This window comes from Ammospiza caudacuta, chromosome 1, assembly GCF_027887145.1.
Source record: "Ammospiza caudacuta isolate bAmmCau1 chromosome 1, bAmmCau1.pri, whole genome shotgun sequence".
Taxonomy (NCBI): domain Eukaryota; kingdom Metazoa; phylum Chordata; class Aves; order Passeriformes; family Passerellidae; genus Ammospiza; species Ammospiza caudacuta.
The window spans coordinates 115,100,965-115,121,277 of NC_080593.1; positions in this window are offsets into that span (position 1 = coordinate 115,100,965).

Below are 20,313 nucleotides of genomic sequence, written 5' to 3' on the forward strand. Positions count from 1 at the left end.
ACATCTGATCTCAGAAAATTGTGTTTCCCAGAACATACACTTCAGCTGGATGCCATTCCCTGAAATATTATAATTTCTGCTAAGGATCAATACTGAGTGTCAATTATCAGTTTGGGGAAATTTCTCCCCTTTAATGAAAGAATGTCTTCCTGCCTGAGAGTGAAAGAACTAATTCAAACAGCAGCAGAGTCCACAGCCCACACATCTCAGAATTCACAGTAAAATTGCATAATCATCTTGTCAATGCCCTAGGGCTTTTTATGAGGTATTTTGGCAGCAAGCCTCAAATAAAAGTATGAGTTTCATTGTCTTAATTCTTCACAGTGACCATTTTAAATCCATATAGGACCTACCAAGGACTACAATGAATGGAATATGAAAAGATGGGGTACACATGACCTCCAGACCTCTAGAAGTACTGCTGTCTTTTCCTGGAAACAGGTGATATTCTTCTTGGCATCTCTGTTTACTTCCAGTCATTGGATACATGTCACAGTTCATAAGATACATATCCCAATAAACATAACGTGGACACACAGCTGGACAAAGGCACCCCAAGCTTGATGCACTTCCAGAATCTGGACCTCATGCTACTTCTGATATTTGTTGCATGACTTGCCAGGGAAAATCAGAGAGGTACTTCTGAGAGAGATACCCCAATACCATATCTCACCATTGGGTGATCCTGTACAAAGTCATTCCAAAAGAATCTGCTCCCTGTGTTTGTTCTCCACATCCTTCCCTCTTTGTTCTAGCGTAAAAGCAAACCTCTCCTCCAAACAGGGAAAAAAAAAACTCCCAGAAAATCACTACTAAGCCCAAAACCTTGATATCATCCTTGCTGGAAAGCCAGTCTCACTGTAGAGTAGGGACAGACACCTCCTTGTCAGAGACAGGAGGTTGGAGAATTTTTGATTGTTTGCTTTCAAGTCTCCATTTCATGAAAGATGGGTTTAGAATTGCTGGATTTTGCTAGTGCAATCCCTTTGTATGACAGATATATGTAAATTCATTGTTGTACATGAACACATGTCATTTAAAGGCAAGTTTCTCCTCTAACAGCCATTAGCACAACCCTTTTCCAAAGGAGCAAAGAAATGAGACGCATATTGTCAGATTGAAATGAGTTCTAGGAAAATGTTTCTCCCTACAGTTTTTCACACATTTCCAAAACATTAAGCCCTCCAGCCCCCAGGAACTCCACATTTTCTCAGGTTCCTCCTAGGAACCCCACACACATTGAAGCCATTCTGCTGTGGAGGTAGATAACATCATGCTATCTCCAAAACCAAAAAAAAAACCCTAGAATTTGCTCAGCTTGAGTTATTGTTCTGCACAAGTTGTGCACGGGAGTCTTTATGGCATTGTGTAGACCACCTGTGTTCCACACTGAGTCCCCCTACACCCTGGATGTGTTCCATATATGCTGGCAACTTTCATCCCAGCTCATACAAGCTCTGAGTTCTCCAGCTGGGAGAAAAGTGAGGAAAGGTGAAAACATTTACAATGATTACTGATAACCAAGCTGGAAAGGAAACAGTCCACCTTTAGTAGTGTAGATGGTCACTCCTGAGCTTCATGTCCATCAGTGGGATCCACAGTATAATGCACTGTTCAGCTGTGGTTTAGATTTATCCCTTTCTTAAAGTGTAAGACTGGCAGTGCCACCACTTCAGGGTTTATGTCCTGGCAGCTTGATTCCCCACCTGCTCATCACCAAGGAAATCCATGAGGCTGGCCTCAGCTGCCTTCCCTGGCAAGCAGCAAGGACTTCTGTCACAATGTGTAATGCAAGAACTCTGAACCTGATATGAGAGCAATTAGGCCTTCTGCCTTCACAGGAGTTCCTCACAGACTACCAAGAATCACAATGTGAAGTGTTGGAAATTTAATGCTTTAAAGCTAATTTTATATTGCAAAGCTTTAATACTTTCAAGTATCACATTTTAAATCTTTCTCTGCACATACCTCAAAGTCACCTCTGCTTTGACCCCAAGTAAAATCTCACTTACTGTGTTAATACCACAAAATATTGTCAGAGAAGCAACATAACAGAGTTACAGACAGCTGGCATTTCTACTCACTGATCTGTTTTCAAGTATGAACTACTAAAAGACATCAGTAAAGAAAAGAAATTAAATTTAACAGAGCAAAATATGTCACTATAAGGCCTTTTTCACACCAGCAAAATTTGACAGCAATATGAGACAGTAGAAGTGATAGATTATCATATGGTGAACTGCTACACTCTTTTGGAAAACTATCCAAAAAAAAAAAAAAAACCACAATTTTTCATGCTGAAATTTCACAATAAATATAATTAAGTGCTTCTATTGGTTGCCTATAGAGAAAGATTAAGCTTAAAACCCTCACCTATTACTTACAAGTTTCACTGAGCTTTAAAGAAATTTTTCCACAGCTTCAGCATTTTTTGCAAGTTTATGGCAATGAAAAACAGATTTTCTGGGATTAAAATAGCAAAGCTATCCACTACTGTATATTCAGTTTATGGCATGTCATAAAAACTTGACAGGTTTCAACACTGCCCACAGCACTCAACAAGTGAGTTTTTGCCTGCAAATTCTGAGCATCCTTCCATGAGGTTTTCAATTTCAGCTGGGGGTTTGTCCAAAGAACAGCAGAATTTGACTTATAAAGAAACATTTGGCATATGAAGGTTTCTTTCCTTGCTTAGAAGTTTAATTAATCATTATTGAATAATTTTTGTTCTCTCTCTTATTTTTGCTCCAAAACTATGTTACATTTCTAACTTCTTAAAGAGAACAATAACAAGTTGGGCCCCCAAAATTTCATTTTACCTCAGTATTTTTAAAATACTGTGAAGTCATGTATTTACAAGTATTGCTCTCTGAAAAAGATCTTTTCTCTGCATAATTAGTGGTAAAACACTTCAAAACCCATCAGGCATCATGAGTGCCTTTGAGATATTTTCTCATGCCAAAGGGTGAACTACAATTACACACTTGCTTTCATGAAGGTGACACGAGAATTTTGCACATGAATTAGTGACCATCTGGACCAAACCTCCCAGTCTGGGGATTAAAAGTTGTTCCTGATAAAGCTTTCGGTTTTATTTTGATTTAATAATGGGACTTGGCCATACACTTCAGGAGTGCCCCAAAATAGTTTAAAATTTAATTCAAATTACTTCAAATTCTTGTAGTTTTGTGGGTATTTTTTCACTCAGGAAAACATTTCTCTGTCAGCTCTTTATAAGAGAAGGAAGAATTATTGCCTTTCCCAAAGAAGAATGAACATGTTAAGAAAGTACAAGTATGATCTTGTCTCATTTATTTTTACATGTATATTTCTTCTTGGTATGGGAGGAATAGGAAAGTGGATCCCAAATAAAGCAGATGCTATGGAAAAGTCTATTCCCTCATAGGAAATAAACTCTATTCCTGACTGGGAAGAGAGTTGTTTGGTAGTGAAACCAACATCTACCAGCTGGTGCAGTCTAAAAGAGATTTCATCAATTTACATCTAATCCTCAAAGCACAGTGAAAAATATCTGAGGGTAAATCATTCCTCATTTGGCCAATAACAAACTTAATGGGGTGAATAGCTATAGGCAGGAGTAAAAGAAAATTTCCTAAGAAAACGGGTTTTTTAAGGTTGTTGTATGGGAGAGGAAGATGGGAAAAGGAAGAAGGAATGAATTTTATTTCCTCACCACATGCATATTTCTGCCTGGTTAGTCCCTATGGCCCTGATCATGCAACTGAACCTAGACCAAAAAGGAATAGTTACGCCTTCAAGCATACTAGAAAGATATTTGATACATTTTTAAGTAAAGCTTAATAAAAACCCCCAAATCATTTATGACCTTCAAGACTAGACATAAGACCAGGAGCAAAAGTCCTTTCTCTCAATTGTCTTCTAATTTAAAGTAGATTCTTGAAAGGTATAATCTAATAAAGTCTAATTTTTGATTTAGAAATGACATAGTTAGCTCAACATGCTCACTAACTCTATGGCTTATTTGCTATTAAAAGTGTTAATATTTGGATTAATTTAATTTCAATAAATATTTATTTAATTTAAATTTAAGCTGAGTGCAATTTTACCCATATTGCAATTACATTATTGCTTTACAGTATCATAATATAAAGTAACTCTGTTAATGTAGATGAAAATACAGCTTTCATCTGCTCTGGAGAATAAATATCATTAAAATCAGGACAAAATTCTCAATAATCCACATGAGGATACCATAATCTCTCAATTCAAAATTCAGCTATATTTTATGTCCTAGACAGATATATATGTCAGTAGTTAATGTTAGCAGTCAGAGTTTTTAATGAGAGATCCTGAACAGACTGTATTTCCTAGCTCAATGCTGATAGATTGATAGGTTTCTATCTATATAAAAGCCCATCAGTGCTTTAATTCTACTTGTTTTCTCACTCAACTTTTGGAACCCCATTTCAGTGAAAAAAAAGTTTTAGAAACTCATTTTTCAATATAATCCTTCACATATTCTGGCCTATTGCTAAAGCATCTGTTGGAAGTGTTGGCCAATGGTAAAACACACATTTTTCTTTTATCTCTGCCATAGCTTCATTCCAAACCTGACTGTATTTTGGCAGAAAAACACTATTCCCTTTTTTTGGGCAAGATCATTTCTTATTTCCCCATGCCTAGAAGCTCCTGCTACCTGTGAAATCCCCACTTTGAAGCAGTAGCTGGCTGTGCCATGCAACAGCAGGGACTCAGAGAAGATCACTGGTGACTGAAGGAAGAAGGTGTAATGACAATTTTATCCTTCTGTGCTCCCTTCCCTCTGCTGCACGTTGCTTCTCTCCAACCTTGTCAGCACTCACACATTTTCCTACTGAGTTTTTCAATGTGCTCCTCATCTCTTCCATGCTGTGAGGGCATAGCTTGTACTTTTAGGCCAGGATATGTCACACACCTCTATATCTATGGTGACAATCTGGAGTACACTGAGGTAAATTCACATCTCAGGTTTTATCCATTGATTTTTTTGTTTGACTCTATCGGGAACACACAGACAGAGTTGTTTAGGCTTTTCCATCCTCCTTCTCCAGATGAAAAACTACCTTTGAAAAACTACTCTGTCAAACTATTTTTGCAGTGTTTTTGAGGATATTCAGCCTTTCTGGTAAGAGACACTTTCAATTTTCCTTTAACATTTTATATAATGGGTCTTTTACTGATATAAAATTATTGCTAAGAAAAAACAATCACCAACAGTGTTTATTCTAATGACTAGAAATTATAAAATATTCACACTGCTTTAATCAAATTCATAGAATCTTTAACGAAGAAAAAGACCTGTTAAGATCACCAAGTCCAACCCTCAAACCAACATCAGCGCCATGCTCACCACAAAACCCTGTCCTCAAGTGACATACCCACATATTATTTGAACAATTCCAGTGCTCAACAACCCTTTCATGAAGAAACTTTTTTCTAATAACTTATCTAACTTATAGAATTTTTTTCTAATAACTTATCTAAACCTGTTGAGGTTGTTTCCTCTTGTCTTGTCATTTGTTACTGAGGAGAAGAGACCAGCTCCCACCTGTCTATGCCCTCCTCTCAGGCTGGTGTAGAGAGCAATAAGGTCCCCTCTGAGGCTTCTTTTCTCTTGGCTTAAACAGCCCCAGCTCCCTCAGCCAACTTCCAGTCACCTGGAACCTCCTCAGTTCACCAGGACTACTGATAACGACGGGATGTGGTTTGGTGAGCTCTTCTACAATCTCCTTCAATGCCCTTGCACGGATCCTGTCCAACTCCATGGGTGTGTGAGGGTCTCAGTGGTGTAGCAGGTCACTGGCTGTCCCCTCCTGGATTATGAGGCCTTCATTCTGCCCCCTGTCTCTGCCTCCCAGCTCAGGGTGCTGGGTACCAGTAACACCACTGCCCTTGCTGCTAAAGCCCGAGGAAAAGAAGGCACTAAGTACCTCAGTCTTTTCCTCATCCATTGTGTCTGTGTTTCCCCCACACATCCAATAAAGGATGGGTATTCTCCCTAGCTCTCCTTTTCTTTCTGATGGATTTTTAGAGACATTTTTGATGGTCGTTTACATTCCATCTGGGCTTTGACCCCTCTAATTTTCTCCCTGTAGAACCTTACAAGATCCTTGTAGCCCTCCTAAGTTATTTGCCTATTTTTATAAAGGTTAAAATCTCTCTTTTTCTCCCTGAGTTGCAGACAAAGCTTTCTGTTCAGTCAGGTTGGCCTTCAACCCCACCAGCTCATCTCTTGGCACATGGCAACAGTCTGTTTATGTGCCTTTGAGATTTCCCTTCTAAAAGGGTACCTGACCTTCCTGGACTATTTTGGTCTTCAAGACTGCCTCACAAGGGACCTTCTCAGCCAATATCCTAAAATTTCAGCTAAATTATAAAAGAGAAAAAATATCTAAAATACAAATAGTGTCAACACAAACATCAATAATTTTTTTTCTTAAACTGGCAGCATCCATTCAATCAGAATCTTTATCATAGCATTTATTTTCAGTTAGGGCAATATATTTAGCCCATTTATTTTTCTCTTCTTCAGCTATGAAACACCACGAAATTTGACATTTTTGTATAATTCCAATCAGTAAATATTTGATAAGGGAAACTAAAAAGCAGAAATCATTGGAATCACCAGATAAATCAGCTTGTTAACAACAAAACTAAACTATATTCCCCCTTTTCTGTAATTTTTCCAAGAGTCATCATTAGGGGTGATTATAAACCATAACTGAACTGAAATTATTACATTTAAAATTCACAGTTCATTGCAGACTGAATTCAGTTTTTGACAATATGAATCTTGAATAACACTTTTGGCTTTTTCTTGCTTTAAGGTAATATTCCTTTGTGATGCTTCCTTTCCACTATTTTTTACTTTGCAGCTGATTCATTACCTCAAACTGATGGGTTTAGAAGACAAAGGCTTAACAATTATTTTAACTTATTTAGCTGAGAGAAGCTCTCTTCTTTAACAAAATCCTATCTTCCTTCTCAGGGGAAGATGCTGTTTATACCTGACTGCAAGAAAAATGGCTTTTGGGGCTAATGACAAGGTATGGCCACTCTGTTAACTGGCAGAGGAGCCTAAAGGCCCTAATTTTTCTTCTCCCCAGGTGAATCCATCCATTCTTTTTATTTTTCTTCTGAGGCTGGACACTGCTGAAGTCTATTAGCAAAACTGCTGGAATCATCTCTTCTTGTTATTGAATCAGGAACCACTGCAAAACTGAGCCCTTGGGTCATTCTTTTTTTCTATTTTAAACTACACGACATAAACAAGCAGTCTTCTGTGACTTGGGACTTCCTGTTCTCTGACCTCTGCCATCATTACTACTCCTGCATAAATAGAGCCTGAGTGTGTTGCTGCCCTGCCTTCTCACTATTTTTTGCTTGTTCACAGAGTTAGGGAGAAACAAAGCAAGGGCTTTGGTCTTTTGGAAGGGTTTATTCATTCAGCAAATAACAGTTTCTAATTGAAAGCCACTGACTCAGCCACCCCTGCTGATGTTTCAAAGTCCCTCATCATAAATAGATGCCCATGACAGTCATCTAATGTGCATTAAAATTCCTTACTTCTCCCACCCTGGCAGCAGAAGCTGCAAATACCCCTTACAGCACAGTTCTGTTACCTGGGTGATGTTGTCAGGGGGAAAGCAAGACCAGCCCTGGGTACCTTGGTGTCAGGAAGGGTGACACAGCTCCTGAGCCACGGCCACTACAGGGAGTGGAGAACTTCCACAAGCACAGGAACTCAGGAGAGGGGCTTGGGAATCGACTGCAGCTCAGTTACTGCATCAGCCAGGTGCTCCAACCCAGTAACACATACAGATTGCTTGTGTCATTTTAGCTTTTCATTTTGGGGTACTACTTTGAAATTAGCTCTACCAGATGTGTTTTTAAACCTCAGAGACTGGGCATTTCCCTGCATCAGTGTTCTATTTTTTGCTCTCAGAAAATACTATAACGCATGAACTGTTGAAGTTGTTCAATATTAATCATAACAAAGTTATTCTCATTTAGAACATACAGTTTCTTTTAATGCCTACTTGACATGATTCAATTTCATGTCCTGTCCTTTCTGTAAGCCATATATCTCCCCATTTTTAAAATGTTTCCTCAGCAGAGGCAAAGGAAAAGAGAACAAAATGTTTAGAAACCCCAGTCATTCAGGATTACTGTGCTTTGCACAGTGATGGTAATAATCACTTGAATTTAATAGAAGCAGTATTTCCACAGCTGGGATAATTTCACGTAGCTCCTAGAAGTCCTTATTTACAATTTCTTTCTAAGTGCTTATTGTAATAAATGCTGGGTCTTTTCTTGAGCACCAGGTTGTTTTCACAAAATGAAAATAAATTCCATGACTTTGCTAGAAAGATTAAAAGGATCTGTGTTAAAAAAGAGAACACGAATGTTACATATCCCTTTCCAAGTGAATTTAAATGAGAATTAGATTCATAACACCTCCCACAGATCCAGATGTAAGTTACTGTATCCCTGTATTACTGATCCTAACCAGTATCACCTATATGAACTTCCAACACACTGCAGCTGCTCTTCTATGATATTTTCAATCTTCAATATCCATTGCCACCTTCTGTTCACTATAATTTTTTTATTTTCCCTTCTTCTTCTCAACAACAACATTAAAAAAGCCATAATACTTTTGTATTTGCTACATAAAGTCTCTTTTTTGTCTGTATATTTTTAACACTGTGACTTTTCTTACACAAATAGAAAAAGCTTATTTTTACACTATAGTGCACTGGTCCTTCTTTTTTCTTAAAATAAGTATCCTGAGCAGAAAATCTTATTTGTGTTCTCCGTTCTTAGCTAGTGAGGAAGACCTTGTTACCAACAGTATGAAACTGGATGGATACCAACCCTCCCAGAAGATATCAACACAGCTTCTCAAATAGTCACCACCTTGTCTGAAAACAACTATGACCTCCAAAAGTGTCAAAAAATGAATAATAGTTTGATAAATGCTGATAAAAATTGAAATTAGTCGTTTACTAACTGCTTCTAAACATTGTGTTCTTTTATTCTTCTTCTGACCACAAGGTGTTACAGCAAAATTAATCAAGGGGGCCAAAACAGCTTTCCCTTAAGGGAGGTGAATGAATAGCAAGAGATGTGCATTAAAAAGGTTTAATCTCTTTAACCTTTACTTACCTTTATTTAAAAAGCTGATAAAGAAAGGAGCTTTGGTAGAATAGGTGAATTATGCTAAGGGCAAGGGGTAAGAACAATGCTTAAAGGAAGACAAAGGCATTATTATGCAACAGCAGGAAAAGGAGAATAAGAAGGAGGGAGAAGACTATCAGGCAAGCTAATTTCAGTAGCTGAACTAATATGGTCAATAAGGCTCAAAAGTTGATTCAGGGTGTCTCAACACAGAGCTCAAATCTACCTCTTCATAAATAAACCCCCTAGGCTCCATCTAATTTAGGAGACTGCATAGAAACTATGCAAAATATTTATTTTAAAATATTCACTTTAAAAATGTGTACAACTACATTTTTCTGCAAATGTTTTGAAGTATGGAACATTATAGCAAAATGTGTTTCAGATATTCTTCCACTGGTGTTGCAAAATTACACTGAAGATATATATGGCCTAATAATGTGATTTTAATAATTATTTCTCAGCTCCTGGTAAGTGATATAATAATAAATACTTCCTCACAAAAAAAAAAAAAAAATCCTCTCTCTGATAAGCAATGACTTTCCAGACTTCAACAAATTATATATTCAACTTGTTTCTTGGGAAATGAATGGTATATTGAAGCAAGTCATCTCAGCTTGCCAAAAGCTAGGTTAATAAACCGTGATCCTGAAATTTCTGAATGGATTTTCATACCAGCAATACTAGGTAAACCTATCTCCTATATCATCTGTACTACCTTCAGTTTATCTCAGCTGCCCTTGCAGTAAAAATGTAGCAGAGAACATATTAAGGTTTTTTAAAAATGCAAGTACTATTACAAATCACAGGAACACAGGTTTTAAAATAACTGTCTTTTAGGAATGGGCATGGACATTCTCTCTGCATTTGAACAAAAATTTTGTTTTGGTTTTTGAAGAGATCTGCAGTACACTTACGTTGCTCCACTGCCTTCTCAGCAGTTTTTAGTCAGTCATGGAAAGTTTTCATTGCAGCAAATGCCTTTCTGTGTAAGAATCTGGGATTACAACATGGAAGGGGGTTAGATAATGGTAAGTTTTAATTCCTCAAAAGAGTCACAACTCTTCTTCCTTACCTGAGACATGGAGAGCAATAATTATAAAAGAATACTCAAACACCCACAGAACATGGAGGTCCTGAAGGGAAGAGAGATGTATTATGCTCCAGAGGAGATATTCCTTTTGGGAAAGTAAAGCTTGCTATTAATGTCAACTGAACCATCTACCCAATAAGAGAGAGACCAATGGAAGTCAAAATGGTTTGAGGAAAAATATGAGAGAGAGCAAGGAAGAGGAACTTTTAAAAGGCAAACAAGGTAGCCAGGTTTAAAACACAGTAGGAGCTGAGTTTTTTCCTAAAGTAAGTGAGAAGTAGGACACAATAAGAATTAATGGAACTGGATATAAGGCATATGGTTGCTCTGTCTCTTGCAGTGATATAATTTTATCCTAAAAATCTTCCAGGAACTTCATTTTCCTTAACTGTAGAAGATGAACCTTTGACAGAACTTGCTGACTGCTTCCAGGCACAAAAAACTGCTGGATTTTGAGATGGAAAACCAAAAGATCTGTTCTCAAATTACTAAATACAAAGGATATTTCTACAGATGAATATTTTCAATTCGAAGTCAATAAGTTGTATAAAGCACTCTTTACAATGGAATAAAAGAAAATGAAGATTTTTCCACATAATAACAGAATACAAAGAAAGAAGAAACCCAGAAGAATTCTACTGATATGAATCACAAATATTCCATTTATTAATAAATTTCCACTAATAATTCAATGGCCCATTGGGTCCCCCTTCACTATCAGTAAAATTCCTTTAATAATTTCCCATGCTGAGAGTTAAGGATTCTCTTCTAAGTATTTTCCTTCTGTGATTCATGCAACAATGTGTTTTCATATTTCAGTAAAAAGGTATCTCAATGTCATGTAATGGCATCATGGCTGTTTGGCTTTTTTTTTTCATTTTTGCAGTATTTAATTTGTATTTGTAAAACATACCAAAGCATTCCTCTTCTGCTCATCTTTTTTTTTTCTGGCAATTCTATTTTAAAACTTTAGTTTGGGTTTGGGGTTTTTTTGAGGGTCTTTTCCCCCCAGCTTTCAGGCCAACCATTAAGTCCCACTCTCTTTTGAAAAGCACATAAATAATGTGAGAAATTAAAATATTTCCTCTGCCTAAGCCTAAGGCAGATTTATTTTTTTGATTTCAGTATATTTGTCTTGCCTTGAAGTTTAAAAACATGATATTCTATCTATTTTGTGGGTGAGATGAGTTTGTGACTGGAAATCTAATTGGAGAAAACAAAACATTCTACCAGTATAGAAAACAATAACACTTTACTAATATCAGCAACTTAAAGGACACCAAGAAAAATTACAAGACAGACCACGTGAACAGGTATTTTCTCCATTACAGGTAAGTAGTTTTTTTCTGTTAAATCCAGGATTACTCTGAGAGCTTCTTCTGATTTAGTCGTATTTCAGTCAGATTAATACAAATAATATTGTGGTTATAATCATGACAAAAAAAAAAAAAAAAAAAAAAAAAAACAACAACCAAAAAAAAACCCACAAAAAACACCAAAAAAAAAAACCTTGCAAACTCTAAAGTTAACACAATGTTTGTCCTAAAGGAGAAGAGAATAAGACCTGCTGTGGGAACGCACCACCCAGATTTTGCAAGATTGTCCTGTTCGCCGGTTCTCATTCCGCATTGCCACAGCTTTAACTTGGAAATTGGCTTTAATCTATAATTTGAGATCTGTTAATTGTTGGATTATGTAAACTGCAGGATAATTGTAATTCACAGAAAAATATGCTTTAAATCATTGGAAACAGAAGGTGTGTGAAGGTAGGATCTCTCCTTGCAGAATTTATTTACCAAAAGAATACAACATCTGTGGGGAAGATTTTTTTTCACTTGAGGCACTTGGTAGAATATAAAATCAACTGCATCTCTTCATATTGCTGTGACAACTTTCTGTGCAAAGCTTGCCATTCCAAGTGAATCGATATAGTTTCCCCTTATAGAAAATGATCACATGCAACCATTTTTATTAAATGCCTTTTATAAAATTCACTCAGTTCATGTTTAACTCTGGATAGTTTCAATTTTTTTTTAATAATGTTACTGAATAAATAATAAATGAAAGGAAGTAGCTTCTTATCCTTCATGTCTTTTTCATGCAGATCATTTTTTCTTGTCCATAATTTCTGCTACAAGATACTTCTTGCAGTCTCATCCCAAAAATAAGAGCTTGACACCTTTGAATGGGTTTTTGAAAAACACTTGTCTCTGCTTCTGCATCACTTCTGGGTTCACCTCAGACAATAAAACACAACACCTTAGGGCCTTCAGACTAAATTATTCACTTACCTCAGAGTTCAGTTAACTGTTTGGTTTCTTTGGAATTTTAGAACCTCTAGATATCTCACTCAAAAATAGAGAGGTTATAGAAATAAATTATATCTGGACTGGTTTGGGGTGCTTTTTTGGTTTTTTGTTATATTCAGCATGACTTATGAAAAGATGTAGTCTAAATTTGATTTCTTAACATGATTTCACCAAGCTGGCATTAAATGAAAAGGATGTCACTGATTTTTCTTAACAGCCTGTTTCATCCAAGTGATAAAATCCTGCAATTTCCAACCTCCTCAGCTGCTCAGCTGATACTCAACTGTATTTTGAGGGTGGCTTAAGTCTGAAAACTTGGAAAATCATGATTTTTAAGAAACACATCAGGAATTCAGTTCGATCCATGACACCTTACACATCAGGACTCCATGTATTAGAGGCTGTGAGATTCATGGATATAAAATTTTCCCCCATCTTTATTGCTTTGCCTGAGACATTTTTATTTATTGACATCAGACTACACGTCTTATTGTGCCTCCAGTAATTCAGTCACTTGGAGAGAATACACAAAAGCTGTTTCTCCCAGTGTGTGACAAGCCCTGTCTGTTTGTCATGCCTGGTGTCTATATTTAATTGTAGCCGACGGTGTGTGGGTAGGCCCCAACAGCTCCAAGTAGGAAGGCAGAAATGGCACTGACAAAACCTGTGGTATCAGTACTGAGCCACAGAGTTGCCTCTGGGCTTCCTTGCCCTCCTTACAGCTATCTCCTGGAGCTGGTGTGACCCTCATCATCTGCTCCTCACTCAGACCCCAAGAGAGACCAAGAGCCAGCTGTTGCTGATTTCTGCTGATCAAGTGCATCCTGACATGAGCACTGTGTTTTGTTTGTGATGGTATTAAACTGTGAAGTAAACAAATCAAAATATAGCCATAGAGCATGATTTGTTTAATTGTGAAAATTTATTAAGCTTACTTTAGAAGATGGAGTTTCAGCAAATATATCCATGCCTTTAAAGCCTAAAAGCTCTGGGGCATGCTTCCAGGGACCTGCCACGTTTATTCCCACCACCACAGGTAGCACACGTGCATGTTGGTGTGTGGTATCCACATGCCCTCTGAATGGAGAGAAGCAGAGAAAAGAATGATCAAAACAATTCTTATCTCCTTTGCTACTCCCGTGTTTTTGAGCATGTGGAATGTGTTGGAAGATTGTTTACCCAAGGTCATTGTTTTATTGGATTCTGGTGATGTTTTGATTCATTGCCCAATTGAATCCACATGTGTGTGTCAGGACTGCCAGCTAACAGTCATGAGTCTTCAGTTTAGTATAGTTCTTGTTAGTGTAATACAGTGTAAAATAGTTATAGTATAATATAGTATAATTAATTAATTAGCTTTCTGATGTCATGGAGTTCTGCACATCATTCTTCCCAGACATTTGGGTCACCTCATAAATACAATATTGGTGTCCACACAATCCCATGGTCCTAGATCCTCTCCAACCTCAGCTACTCTGCCATCAGCTTGTTTTGAGGAAGGAAAGGATTTTGAAGCCAACTAGATTGCATAATAGAAAGCATGTAACATAAAGGTGATGCCTCAGGTTTTAGCTTTTATATTTTTCAGATTCTGTACTGCTTTAGTGTGTACTTCTGAGTTTCTTATTAGGGGATAGTAAGCTCCTTACACAGAGTAGGTAGACAAAACAATTCCCTCTCTAGCTGGATACCAAGGACAAATGATCCAAATTTCAGGCCCAAGAGCATAAACAACAGTGGACTCAAGAGGGAAAAACAAGAAGGATGGGACTTCATAATCTAAAGCTATAATTGGACAGTTAACTCCAATATGCTAATGGACCAGAACTTATAAAAGTGTGAAACCCTGTGACCAGTTGTCCATTTTGTGACCATTTTAGGTTCATCTTGGGTGTAGCCCTGGCTGGGCTCTTGTACTGCCCAAGGTGTATCCATTAAAGTATTTTAATAAGTACTTACTTTATTCTCTATCTCTGTCCAGCCTCTGTTCTAGGTCAGCCTTCACAAGGCATCAGAGGTATATGCAAAATTGTGGTAAACTGGAAAGGGCATTGTTCTCCAGTGTATAGCTCAGACATTCATCCACTTGAAGTCATTTCTGACTGGGATAGTGCAATCTTTATGTACAAATCACAATAGTACACATTCAAAACAGTAAATAACAACTGAAACAACCATTAACATTATTTTCATTAAGTTTTGTGCAACAGAGTAATAATCTCCTTCAACATAAAATCATCATTTTTTTTTTACTTTTCTCTTTTGTGTGCACTTCTCTAAATGACAGCATAATTTGTTAAGAGCTTTGAAAAAGTTCTTGATAATCATGTTCTGTCTTTTCTTTATGCAAACTGTGAAGTAGTTAGACAAATAAGTAATTTCATCAGGAGTCATCTATATAAAATTGTAATTTTTTAAAAAATCACAGCAGAAACACAACAGGTATTTTGAGTGAGACCAAACCTTAGAAACTTGCAAGGTGATGATTTTTATTAAATTTAAGAGCTCCATGTTTTTAGTTATTAGCTGTAATTTTGTCTATTCATTAATGTAGAAGCAACTATTTTCTCCCTGCCTGGAGCCTTTCTCATTGCTATCAAATCCATTCTTACATGAAGACATTTTCCAAACAAAAGATACGAGACCAGGTTCAGAATGCAGCTGAAATAATTTCTTCCAGATCTGAAGTCACTCTTTTGTGCCTGTATTAAGAGAGGAACATTACTTTTTTATTACTGTCACGCATTTCTCATTTCAGTTCTCCATTATCCTTCATGTATAGACTCTTATCTTACTGCCTTCTCCCCTTCAATAGCTGCCAATCATCCTATTTTATAAGGAGCCTAGATGGTCTTAAATGCAATAATTAATACAACTAGTCACAGGGTACCTCAACTGAAAGATTCAAGTGCATTTAGCTGAAATATCTTAATTTTCTTTTTATATTTTTTTTTGTAACAAAAACACTGAATCTGAAGAAAGCCACATTTAATGGTCATGGATGTCTTTGCAAAGCACCTTCCATATTTACGATGGAAACTTCCTAACGTCAGCTTTGCACCTGCTGTTGAAAGACTTTTAGTAACTTTGCTCAACTCTATGGCATGCCGTGATTCATTTGTTACAAGAGGGGCTAATATGTCTCAGGAAAAGGCATGAAATTATTGTGTATGTACATATGCCTCTGAATGTAATTTCTTCATAGTGACTCTTAAACTTGGTGATCAAATGTCTAAAAACTGGATTATGACCATTGTCTTTGAGGAAAGTAGAAATACCTGTTTTCACACAAAACAACACTCCCTTCCCACAATTTTTCTTCAATACCTTCTCATCAGAGACCTGAAAGTTGCACTTGAACTTCTTTTAACCCTTAAAGAAATCAAATCTTTTAAATGTTCATTCAGGAAGAGCCTGTAAGAATAAAGGAATAGCAACCTGACTGTTATCAGTGATTAGGCAGCTCTCATGATAAAAGGCAAACCCCATTTTCCATCCTTTCAAAGTCTGTTTCTGGCCTTGTGTCACTCAGTCATTAGCTAATATGCAGTCCCTGGAGTAACAATACACCTAAAGAACCTCCAATGAATAGTTTCCTGCTTCTTGCCTTGGACTTGAGAGCTTCAGACCTCTCAGGCAATGACAAAACAAAGAATGGGGTATCCCACATTCTATGTAGCAGAGGCATAAAAATATTTATAGTCTTTTCTTAAAATGAATTGATGTGGACTTTCACCAAAGGTTTACTGAAGGAGGATACTACTCCATGGTGCCAAGGCTCATCTACTTATTCCCAGCATCAAAGGATTTTCTCATGTCTGGTTTTCCCTACTCTACTTTCCACATCCAACATAATGTGTAAGTACTTGCTATGGGATTTAGATTTCACTTTGTGAGAGGTCTGTGCTGCCTTTTCCTGAGAATGCACAAAGGTCTCATGCAGTAACTGACTAAAAGACCTTCTCCTAGAAAGACTTAGTAAGTATGTGCTAAACCTTTCCCAGCTTAACAAATGAGACCATGATTTAGGCTTGCTGAGGTGGACTTCATGCTATTGCAAAGGTGCTTAATTACCTCAATCCAGAATATGGCCTAATGAAGAGTCATAATGAGCACTGACTTGACTTAATATATCAAATCATATGACATCAGATATCACAGAGAGCAGACAATGGATGTAAATACACACAGAAATAGAAATATATCCTGCTTTGGGACCAATGTCTTAAATCTGCTCGTAGCAGCCCTCATAGGCTTTGAATTCAATTTTTCAGCACACCACAATTATGCCTGTATCATCTGAGAAAAAAGCCATCATGGTCAACTGTTTAAGATCGCAGCTTCTATTCCAGCATTAAAGAAAGAACAGCCCTTGTGAATGACAGCAAGCTTTTAACTGTTGAGAACAGTGTACTAAACACTTGATGTAAAGAAGAGAGCCTGGGGGTTTTCTTGGGTTTTTTTAAATCAGAATTGTTCATAATGGGTTTTTACAGCACTAATGCATTTACAGGGTTTCAGGCAACGTGAGTGAACAGCTGGATGCCCCAGCTGAGAGTCAGCAGCAGCCTCTCCAGCTCAGCACCCTGTCTGCCTCAGAACCAGTGCTGCAGGGCCAATGCTGGGTTTTCACAACCAAAAGTAACTCCCTAAAGTCCTTGAGTCTGAGTTGCCCTCTTCAACTCCCACAGAAACAAGTAATGATGCTCACAGAGCTTGAGGCAAAAGTACACTTTGTTTTTCCAGCAGACCTTCCAGGAGGGAAATGCAAGATGTTTTTTCACTTGGACTTTCAAGATATGTTTTCCTTAGGAAGAAAACAGTGAAGAAATACTTGTTTCTTATCGCAGATCCAGGGTTCAACAAATCCTATAAAATTTACAACCTTCTGACAGCTTTAATAACTAAGTAGGAAGAAATCACACCATACAGCAAACATCAACATGTACACACAGTAGCTGCAGGTCTCTAATGAAATGTTACAATCTTAGCAGTAAGAAAAAAAAGAAAATAAGACATAAATCTGTATACACTGAGTCACCATAGTGTACAATTGCCCATATCCATTTTTTTGACATGTTGCTGCATATTTACTTCACTCCTGTCTTTGGCAAGACTTTTTATAATTTTCATGCATTAGTCTATTATACCTCTGCTCCATTTTGCATGTCTACCTTCATCCACAGGCCCTTCCACAAGCCCTGCATTCTCTTCACTGCTGAGGTTGATCTGCAAAAGTCACTAGAATATTTCTTGTTTCACCATCTTGTTCTCCCACCTCACTATTGTACTTTTGTTTTATACTTCACAATTATTTTAAACTGAGGGAATGATCAAGCCTAATTTTCTATATGATAACAGATCATTTTAGATTGTAGTGAAAAACTGCATATATGTCTGTAAAGGCAGATAGTCAGGACTGACCAACCAGCTGCTATACTTAGATTTTTGTTCCAGAGATGCACTTGGAAAATCAATATGGACTTGGATAAGGGCTCAACAAGGAGTCTGATATGAAACCCACTAAACCTATGGGAAGACTCCTACTGATTTTAAAAGTTTTGAAATATAGTCCTTCATATGTTGTTCTGTTAGTTTTTAAAGCATATTCTGAGAAAATTGCAATTTTACTATTACAGAAGCCTAAAATTTATCCCTATAAAGTAAGCTAAAATTAATAAATAATTTTTAAAACATCAGAAATTTTACTCAGCAGGAGAAAGGCTAGGAAAAATGAAAAAGAACAAATCTGTGCTTGCAAATTCATGTTTCTTTGAAGGCTGATGATAAAAACTAAAACAAAGCAAGGAACTTGTATCAAAGGAAGGTAGAAAATTAATTAATTTGAATTAAATTGAATTAATGCAAGGATGATGCTAAAAATCACTAAATAAATTTTTACAAGAAGAAGCCACAGTGCCAAACTATAGTCATAACACAGCATGACAAATCAACTGAACATCATCCAGATCTTTGAGAACTTGGTAGCCAAGAGACATGACAGATGGCTGAATAGCAAACACACAGGCATCTTTCTTCTGTTGTGAAGCAAAGTTTTTTTCCAAGATTTTACAAAGTGTAGTGGTTTAAATTGCTGAATTAGTTTACCTCCTACATTTGGAATGTTCACAGCAAAGTAGAAAGGAAAGTTTGCCAATTTCAGAGCATTCAGATATTTTAAAACAAGATCCAGAGTCTCAAAGAGTTTTTATTCCCATTCTGCAAATGGAGAAGCTGAGGAACAGATGGGTTGAGAGGGCCTTTTGTGCACTGAGAAACTCCCCTGAAACCAGGCAATGGTGAACACAGAGGTGGTGAAAACAAGATTTCACAGTAAAGCTGACTACTGGAATTAAAAATGAGATCTAACAGCTCCCACACTCTCATGCTTCACAATCCAGGTAAAATCAAATCTCTTTTCTCAAAATGAGAATCTGATATCTTTTCAGAGTCCATTCTCTGTCAATCATTGCATGAAGTTTTACATCCCATAAGAACACACACCAATCTCTTTCTAAAAACTAACAATTTTATCACTTGTCTTTGCCATAGAAACGTGAGATGGACCCAGTTTTGAAAAGGGAGGGCTAATGAATTGCACTTTAGAGATTTATATTCAATAAAATGTGGTTGCTGGCATCATTGGAAGGACTTGCACTTCCCTTCTCAGCTGCTCAAATTTTTCCCATTTTCTGTGATTTTGTTCTTTTCACCAATGGTGTCAAGAAAAAAGAAATCTATATGTCTGGAACCATAACTACAGTGTCCTTAACTCCCCACGCAGCCAGCACTGTGGGATGTGAAACACAGAAATCAACTATGCTCTTTAGGTACTTTAAAATCTATTAACTGAATTTCTATTTACATTTGAAATTGTCTAAATAAAATGTTTTATGTTGGGTTTGGGTAAGGATTTTTCTGTAGGAGAGTCTGGGGTTTTTTTCTATATGTTAGAAATAACAACTAAGTCTTAGATCGTTTTTTTCAACCATATAAAAGATAGATTGCTTTCAGAAACTCATGCTTGAGCAAGTGACTTATGCCACAGTTCTTAGAACTGGTTGCAGGCTAGAATAAATACCTCCCTGAAGGTCTACTCCATGTTTACTGAAGAATCTTAGAAGTACCATTTGAATTTGAAAAGTTATATTTAAATAAATACAACCAGGAAAGATGAACCAATGTGCATATTTCATAATAAAAATCCATTTTATTCCCAAATTTATTTTATTTTTAAAATTTTGAAATCAAATATGGTAATAATTTCATAACTCAAAAAGAAGCATCAATTTTTCAATGAGAAAAAATCCTTTCCCATAAACAGTTTTGAACTAAACTGAGGGGCATTTTGGAACTAAATTTTCATGCTTTAGTATATGCATGTCTTGGACTTCACTCTAACTTAATCAAGCAATTTATAGTCATGCCAGATCTAGCATTAACAAAAATGTAAATTACATGAGAAATGAATAGCTCTTCTGCTAAAAGAAAACTTTTAACCCTTCTAGACTCCCACTTAGCATTATAATATTTTTGTATACTCACTACAAATAATTTTTTCTACCCTGATAATTATATTTTTCTGAGTTTACATTGTTATTCTTTAAAATGTCTGTACTGAATAAGCTTATAAATGAATGCCACAAATAGTTTAACACCTTTTTAGCTCAGTATGAAGTGCTGAGAGTATATCACTGAGCCTCTCTGTTC